At 23.6% G+C, this 8,749-nt stretch overlaps 1 long non-coding RNA gene across 1 annotated transcript; it reads right to left on the bottom strand.

Annotated features, from left to right (window-relative positions):
- Nucleotides 1-473, bottom strand: LOC127105989 (uncharacterized). The gene is made up of 2 exons (XR_007795203.1): nt 340-473; nt 1-235 (listed from the first exon to the last, which is right to left on the bottom strand). It is a non-coding gene; the product is annotated as an uncharacterized LOC127105989 (long non-coding RNA).
- Nucleotides 474-8,749: the final 8,276 nt, after the last annotated feature.

Genomic DNA, 8,749 nt, shown 5'->3' with positions numbered 1-8,749 from the left:
TTTGAATATAGAACCATATTATTTCATATGTTGAAATCATTTTATTGATTATTGTCGTCTAAACATGACGATTATTTTACAATTCATTCGTGAAAACATTTACACGAACCATCAATACAGAAGGGAACCATGTCGGGTGGGCAAGGAAAATGTTTACTGAAACAATCAGTAGTAGTGACACAGACTTGGAGAATCCTCTCACTCACTCCTCTTCCTTCTGATTCTATAGCCATATCTGCATACACAAATAATACATGAAAATAAGATCACTATTGTATATGAAAGTTAAATTACAATTCATAAATAAAAAAACTATCAAATTACTAATTACTTTCATACATGATGCAATGATAAAAAAAGCCAACAAAAAGCCCACTGTTACAGAATATTTTCTTGCCGCCTCCATCGTTTTATTAAAATGTATTCTTTTGAGAATTTTGGTTTTTGAGTTACCAAGTTGTTTAGGAGGAGTTTGTTTATATAGGCCACAAGTTCACCTTATAAAAGAAATTAGTATTATTTGGTAAAAAACATAGTTCGTTGAATATCAATGAAAGGTTAATAATGAAGTGCTTTCTTATGTAATAACGAAGTGTTTTAATTAATATACATATTTTTTACAAAACTGGCCCTGGCCACATATAAGCATGATAATGTTATAATTAATATAACATAAAATATAATGGCTTAATTATAATTTTAAAATGGTGATGTATTAATTTTTGTATAACATGTTACTTGTGAAATTTCGTATAAAAATATTTTATGAAATTTAATAGATAAAAATATAAATTAAGAAATGAACATAACATTGATTATCATTACAAAAAAAGTGAGACGGTTCCAAAACAGTTTAAATTAAAAAGATGTGGACTAATTTCGTGAAGAAAGTAAAATATGAAAGTTATAATTATAATTAAATTAAATATAATTATAAATATTTCGTGAATAACATATTTTTTATTTTCATAAGAAATATTTATAAAACATTCATTATAAAAAATATTTTTTAATTTCTCTCTCAATAATCTTTCTTCTTCTTTTTATAAAAAAATTATTTATATTAATAAATCAGTTTATAAAAGTAAATTGTTTATGAATCGATTTAAATTGAATTAAAATTATTTAATTTAAATAATTCAATTTATTAACTATTTAAGTGGTGCAGTTTTTTTATAATGCAATATAATTCAATTTAAAAATATAATTTTGAATAAATATACTTTTATATATATATATATATATATATATATATATATATATATATATATTATATAATATATATATATATATATATATATATATATATATATATATATATATTAAATTGGTCACCACCTTAAAATCAAATATAATTTTATTGATGCACCAAACATTGTTGTCTTAGACATTATGGAGGCTCTCTTTCCTTCCGAATTTAAAAATTGGTTTTAATAAAAAGAAATAAAGAGATTAAAAAAACATATTTTATTAAAATTATAAATAATGATAAAAATTTGAGAACTAATATATTATGTATGAATATTTCAAATAAAATATAATTCAATCAAATATGATTTTTGTATCTTTTCTTTATGTAAAGTTTCTCTGTTATAAGAAAAATTAATATTATTTGGTAAAGAAAAATAATTCATTGAACAATGAATAGAATGTTATTAGAAGAGAAATTAATATTCTTTGATAAAGAAAAATAGTTAATTGAATGATCAATATAATATTAATAATGAAATAATTTAATTAATAATTAACAAAAAAATATCAAAATAGTAAAATACGAAATACCTCTCCGACCTTTGTTTTTGTCGATTGTCACAGTCACTAGAGTAATTGTAATTATGTATTGATTCATTAAAAAAATTATTTTAAAAATATTCTTGAAATTATAAGACCCTTAAAATTTTGATACATTATATTAGGACTTTCAATCACTTTATAACCTAAGAGAATCAACTACTACCATAAATACAAAATCAACCTTTTTATAACTTTCTTCTTTTAAAAACACCTGTTCCTTTTTTAGGTTAAATATAGACTTATTTATGAATTACTTTTTTTATAATATTAAAAGTCTTTTCAATTTTAATTTTCTTTAGTTGAACGTTACTTTTTTTTGCCAAAAAGAAAAATATTAAATTTTCTTATTTTTTATATAACTTTATTTCTTCTTTATATATTACTTTTAATTTGTTTACTTCTTATATATATATATATATATATATATATATATATATATATATATATATATATATATATATATATATATATATATATATATATAATATATATATATATATATATATGTATATATATATATATATGTATATATATATATATATATATGTATATATATATATGTATATATATATATATATATATATATATATATATATATATATATATATATATTGTTGTAACATATTTTAAATTAAATAATAACTTATAAAAAATTAATATGACAAATATTTTCCAATTATTATTAATGTATTTTTTAATATAATTAACTTAAAAATAAAAATACTTAAAATATATTCCCTATAACTTTTACATGTTATTTTTTCGAAAATGATATATTAAAAGAAATCATTGGAGAATGCAAAAGTATATCAAAATAAAAAATTTTCAGTGTATTTCAATTAATTCCATAAATTTTAATATGTTCTAAATAAAAAAAATGATAATAATTATATATGAATTTATAATTCATAAAATTCACTAAATATATTTTTACACATTATTATTTTAGAAATAAGTCATTAAAATATATACGGTGAACAAATATTTTTCACTAATAAATTAGTTAAATTTTTTTTAAGTCGGGAACATATTACACTCGAAACAAATATTTGTCACTAAATTATATATGAAACAAATATTTGTCACAGATAGATAGAAAAAGTGCGAGACAAATATTTGTTATTGATAAAATATATAAAAAATGTCGGACAAAAAAATTCTCACAACTAAATATAAAAGAAAATCGTAACAAAGATTTATCATATATAATTGTGGGGATATGTTAGACCTACTAATAGGGGTATATAATATGGTCTGTTTAAACCAAGGTGTGGCTTAGGCTTTTGAAAACCCATGTGTGGGAGCAGGATTTAATAGATAACTTTTTCCATATTCTACAAGGAATCACTCATTTGTTTGATAGAGAATTTTGATGGTAATAATTAAGGAAAGATCGAGAGCACTAGGATAAAATTCTCCATAATCTCCACCTCAATCTGCATATAGTTCCCTCATTGAGGATAAAATATGTCATAATCTCCCCATAAACAGGAGGACAAACTAAGCCCCACCCACCTTCTATTCTATTCGGGTTAATTGGGCTCATTCTAAGACTTGTCTACTCTTGGCTGTTGCTTCTGAATAAATTCTCATTTATAGAAAATTTGGAAAATATGGGGATCTCTTATATATTGTAGGGTTGTGTTGTGGTCTTTATGGGATACCTCATTATTTGGTTCTCATTTGTTTGTCAATTTTTAGCAGTAAGGATATTTTTCCCCTTTTTGAGTCTTTCGGTAATTTAGGAGTGTTGGTTAATATGAAATGGAGTCTTCTAATGGTATGTCTTGTTGTAGTCTGAGTTATCTAAAAATCTCAAAATGACTTAGTTTTTTTAGGTAAAGTTGTTAACGTGAAGGACTTAGAGTCATGAGCATCACTTTGGCGTGACAATGATATGAAAAAGCCTTCAAATTTCTATTTTCATTTTTCTTCTTGGTTGGAGAATCATACCTTCATTATGAGTCATAACAACTTTGAGTGGCTATGATCATTTTGGGGTGGACTATCCATCTCTTTCTTATGGAGATTTGTGTTCTTTAATGTTTGACTCTAACTATGGTATTTTTTAACAATAAAATTTTCTATATGATAACACTAAAATGATCGAGATATTTTGTTGATTTTCAGCACAATCACTTGACCAAATAGTCAATCTACCTTGTGAGTGATCGAGCATTTGTTCACCCCTTTGAGCCTTATGTTAGAATCTATGTTAGTGTTAAACTCGTTTTTGTATGGATTATAATATTTTTCTTGAACCATAACCATGATTTGTGGTTGAATTTTGACTCTTGCCTTAAAGTTGTGAGCATTCACATTACATGATTGATTATATTTAAGTTGCGGAGAAGAAAAGTTGGTTGCTAAGAGGTTGAGAAAAAGAAAAAGATTGAAAAAGAAAGAAATAAATGAAAAAGAAAAGAAAAAAGGAAAAAGACTTGAAAAAGAAAAAAATAGAATAACATTTTGCTAATAAGTTGTGTGGATTGGTGTAGCAATTTGAAAAAGAGAAAAGGGTGAAGAAAATTTGTGAATGCTTGAGAAAATGAGAAGTGATCATTCTCATTGGATTATGCAAAGTTTTTGTTTCATTTACCTTGAGAAAAATAATTATTTGCTACCCAAGCCACATTACAATCCTTTAAAGCCCTTGTGATTTTTGCTTTTATACTTTCAATATGAGTTTTTTAGATGAATGCAGAATTTGAATATTATGTTAGCAAAATTGTTATGTGAGTTTGTCCCTCATATTTGTTTTTCATCCCTTGATGAAGTTGTGTGTTAGGTGAGATTCATTCTTGAACATGTATTATTTTTGGGTATTTGACATGTATTTTGTATTTAGAATTTGTTTCATAGTCATTGTGTCATTGTAGTTTAGTGGTAAGCATTGTCTTGCGTGTACTTTTGATTATGTATCATACATTTGTTTTCCATTTGTAAAGACTTGTTGAACATTATTTCCTGATAATTACTTTTGTTTCTTTGAGTTCGTTGATTCTTGTTTGAGGACAAACAAGTCTAAATTGAGGAGAGTTTGATGAGTGCTAAATTGTTGATATTTTTTTAAGTTTGAAATAATTAGCACTCATCGACTTAATTCATTTGTTTTTCATTAATAATCCTCAGTTTTGTGTACATTGTGAATAGTGTACGTACTAGTGTAAATATTGCGTTATTATGTCATTATCATTGAGTTTGATTATTTTTATCTCATTTTTGTAGGTATTAAAGAAATGATATTTAGTCATTGTAATATAGAGTATTAAATAAGATTTCCATCACTTCTGACCGTACATAAATCGGAGTTACGGTTCTCAAGTTATGGCAAAAATAAGATTCTGATTTTTCGCATTGCAGCAGAGCGCGCTTAGCGGGATCTGCTACCGCTAAGCGCGATTTCACCTTCCAACACACTATATTTTCACGTTTTTTCATTTCTAGGGTCATCGTTTGGATATTTTTTACTCCCACTTCATCACCAATATTTTTTTGAGTAGATAGGCTTAGAAACAACATTAGGGGTTGCAATCTTGAAGATTCAGAGTGGGATTTGCATCAATTTGCTTGACAAATGGAGAGATTCTCGTTCATCTTCATTCTTCTCTTTGTACCTTTCTTGTTGGGATTTTGTATGTAAGTTCACTTTTATAGTATGTATGTTTATTAATCGTTGTGTTGTATACGATCTATTTTATGAATCTATATTGATGTTATCCTTGTTTACTTGTTTATCTATTGATTTGAACCGTTCTTGAGAAATATTCTTCGAATCTAGATCTAGGATAATCATCTGTTAGACGCTAAAATCTAGACATAGATTTAGATCTAACATTCACGTGAGTATTGATTCTTAATGCTCCGTATTGTTTGATAGGCTGAGAGATCGTCGATTAAACAATAAAGTAGAATTCTCGTCACCGTTGCAGACATGAACACTGATGTGAGCGATACGTGATGATATTGATAAGTGTTTTAGATTGTGTACAACTGATTGATAAATTTACGTATTAGATAGGTGGATGAAATTCATTTCTGATGAGTTCTCTTAGTTACTTTAATTACTCGTGCATATTTTTTACTTTTCGCATCTATACATTTTTAAACCCTTCATTAAGCTTAGAAACGTAGAGACCGATGAATGACATTCTTTCCCTTGCACCGATCCCTATGGAGACGATAAAATCTAAAATTCTTTCAAACTTAATTTTTTCTTATCGCTTTACTGCTTCAACAATTCCTGAAAATCTTTTATCCTCTGACGCCATAGAGAATTGAGAATTCTAGTGTGTTTGAACTCTAGGAATAGAAAGACCCTAGATAGAAAGACAAAAAAATCTTATGCATATATAATAATTAATCAACATCTTCATTTATAAAACCACTCGATTCTCATCTTCAATTAATTAAATAATCATAATAAATTAATTATTTTTTCAAATAATTAATAATTCAATTCTCTCCCACATTTCCATCCACCTTATATAACTTTTTGATATCGGATCCTCTAAAATATTTTAGTATAAACTCATTGCTCTAATATTTTATAGATTATTTTACTTGACAAAAAGATATAAATATTTTTATATTTTAGTATAAACTCATCGCTCTAGTGGAAGAATGAAGGATTTCTTTTTTTATGCATTTAATAATGAGATAATATTCAACGGTAAGAATTTGATTATATAATTTCAAAAGACAAAAGTCTAATCTCATGCGAGAGAATTGCATCAGAGGTATTGATAGAAATATTTATTTTTTAAAACTCTCAATTTAATTTTTAAATTATTTATAATTGTATGTGATTTAATTACAATTTTATTCTCCCTATTTTACACATTTCACAAAATTAATCCACCTATTTTAAATTTAAATTGTCTTGAAACTCTCTCTTTTTTTTAAAACAAAAATCAATGTTTTGTTCATTTTTAAATTTATATTTTTATCTAAAAAATTTCACAAAATTTATTAAATATATATATATATATATATATATATATATATATATATATATATATTTATATATATATATATATATATATATATATATAAATATATATATATATATATATATATATATATATATATATATATATATATATATATATATATATATATAAACATATTCTTTATATTCTTTATTATGTAGTTAAATATATTTACTCTATTTTAATTAAATAATAATGAAATAAGGGTTTAATGAATATGCACTTTTAAATTGTCATTCAATAGAAAATAAACAATATATCATATCATTAAAAAAAAATTAAAATATAATTGTAATGTAAAATAATATATAATTATCATTGATTAATGGTGTAAAAATAATGTACTATAATAGGGTATCACCCAATCACCCATTTTCTCATGAAATGATATGCTTAACATTTTTGCATAAATAAAAAAATTTATTGTTTAAGTTGGGCTCATGGCCTATATATACACACTTCTAAATATTAGTGTAACTTAAAAATCAAAAGTCCCAAACGAACATGTTTGAATAAAACGATGGAGGCGGCCAGAAAATATTCTCTAACATTAGCATTTTTATTGGCATTTTTATTGGCCAGAAAATAATGCTCTTATTTCTATGTATTATTTGTGTATGTAGATATTGCTACAGAATCACAAGCAAGAAGGGTTAGTGTGGATATTAATTTAGGATGTGGTGCAGAATCACAAACAAGAAGAGTGAGTGAGGATGATATCGTAGGCTGTGACTCTGATTCCGATTGTGTAAATAAAAGTTATCCTTTCCCACCAGACCATAAGCTCTTATGTGGTAAAGGCATTTGTAGATGTTGTCACGGATAAACTATGCAATTAATAATTGTAAAGTAATCGTCATCTTTGTAAGATATAATAAATAAAATGGATTTCAATATATGAAATTGATTAGACTAGTATAATGTGCGGGTTGATATGATTTTTTTAAGTAGTATTATAAAATATAGATTTTGATTTTTTTATTATAATAAAAATATGTAATTAAAATGATAAAATAAAATAGATAATAAGAAAAAATAAAAATTTAAGTGAAAAGAAATATGTTTGAATCATAGATATGTAAATAAAATATTGCAATTTGATTTTAAAGTATGAAATAAATATAAAGAATTTTACTATTTTTTTTTTCAATATTTCTAAGAATGTTTGTTCCGTGACTAAAAAATATTCCAACTCAAGCTACACACACTCAAATGAATCAGTCCATCAATTTCAATTATGTACAATTTAAATTACATTATTTAAGATTATTATGTAATAAATTATAAGTGAGGGTTGAAAATTTAATATTTGAAGTTAAAATTTTCGAACATATAACCACATTTATTACTAAGAATTATATTTTAAAAATATTATTATTTATTAAAAAATATTGATAGGAAAAAAATATAGATACAAAAAAAATTAAATATAATAATTAGTATATGAAAAAATATAATAAATTTTATTTTTATAATTGTTTCTATATAATTGATTTTTTTGTGTGAACGATTTAAGTAATGATAATGTTATCACTTTTATTAACAGACTAAAATTTGTTTTCATTTTTTTTATAGGAATTTAATTAATTCTTATAATTTTCTTTACCAAATTATTTTAAAATTAATTATTTTTAAAAAAAAAAATTGAATAAGCTTGCGTAGTTTTTTTTCGAATTATTTGAAAATTAATTAATTTTATTTTTTTATTAAAACAAGTGTACGTAATAGAAAATAAAATAAAATTTTAATAGTTTGAATTTTAATATGAATTTAATATATTAATTATACTAAATTATAATAATATGTGTCTTGATGTTAAGTGGATATGCAACTTGTATTAGAATGTAACTTTATATATGGAATGGAGAAACAAAGAAAATAAATGATATGTATTTTTTTTTGTTAGAATAATAAAAGAAGATGAAAAAAATAATAATATAAGTTTTAAAATGTTTGTTTTGAAG

The sequence above is a fragment of the Lathyrus oleraceus genome, chromosome 7, assembly GCF_024323335.1.
Source record: "Lathyrus oleraceus cultivar Zhongwan6 chromosome 7, CAAS_Psat_ZW6_1.0, whole genome shotgun sequence".
NCBI classification, from domain to species: Eukaryota; Viridiplantae; Streptophyta; class Magnoliopsida; order Fabales; family Fabaceae; genus Lathyrus; species Lathyrus oleraceus.
Note: the sequence above shows the minus strand (reverse complement) of the source record. Positions and strands in the feature narration are given on the sequence as shown.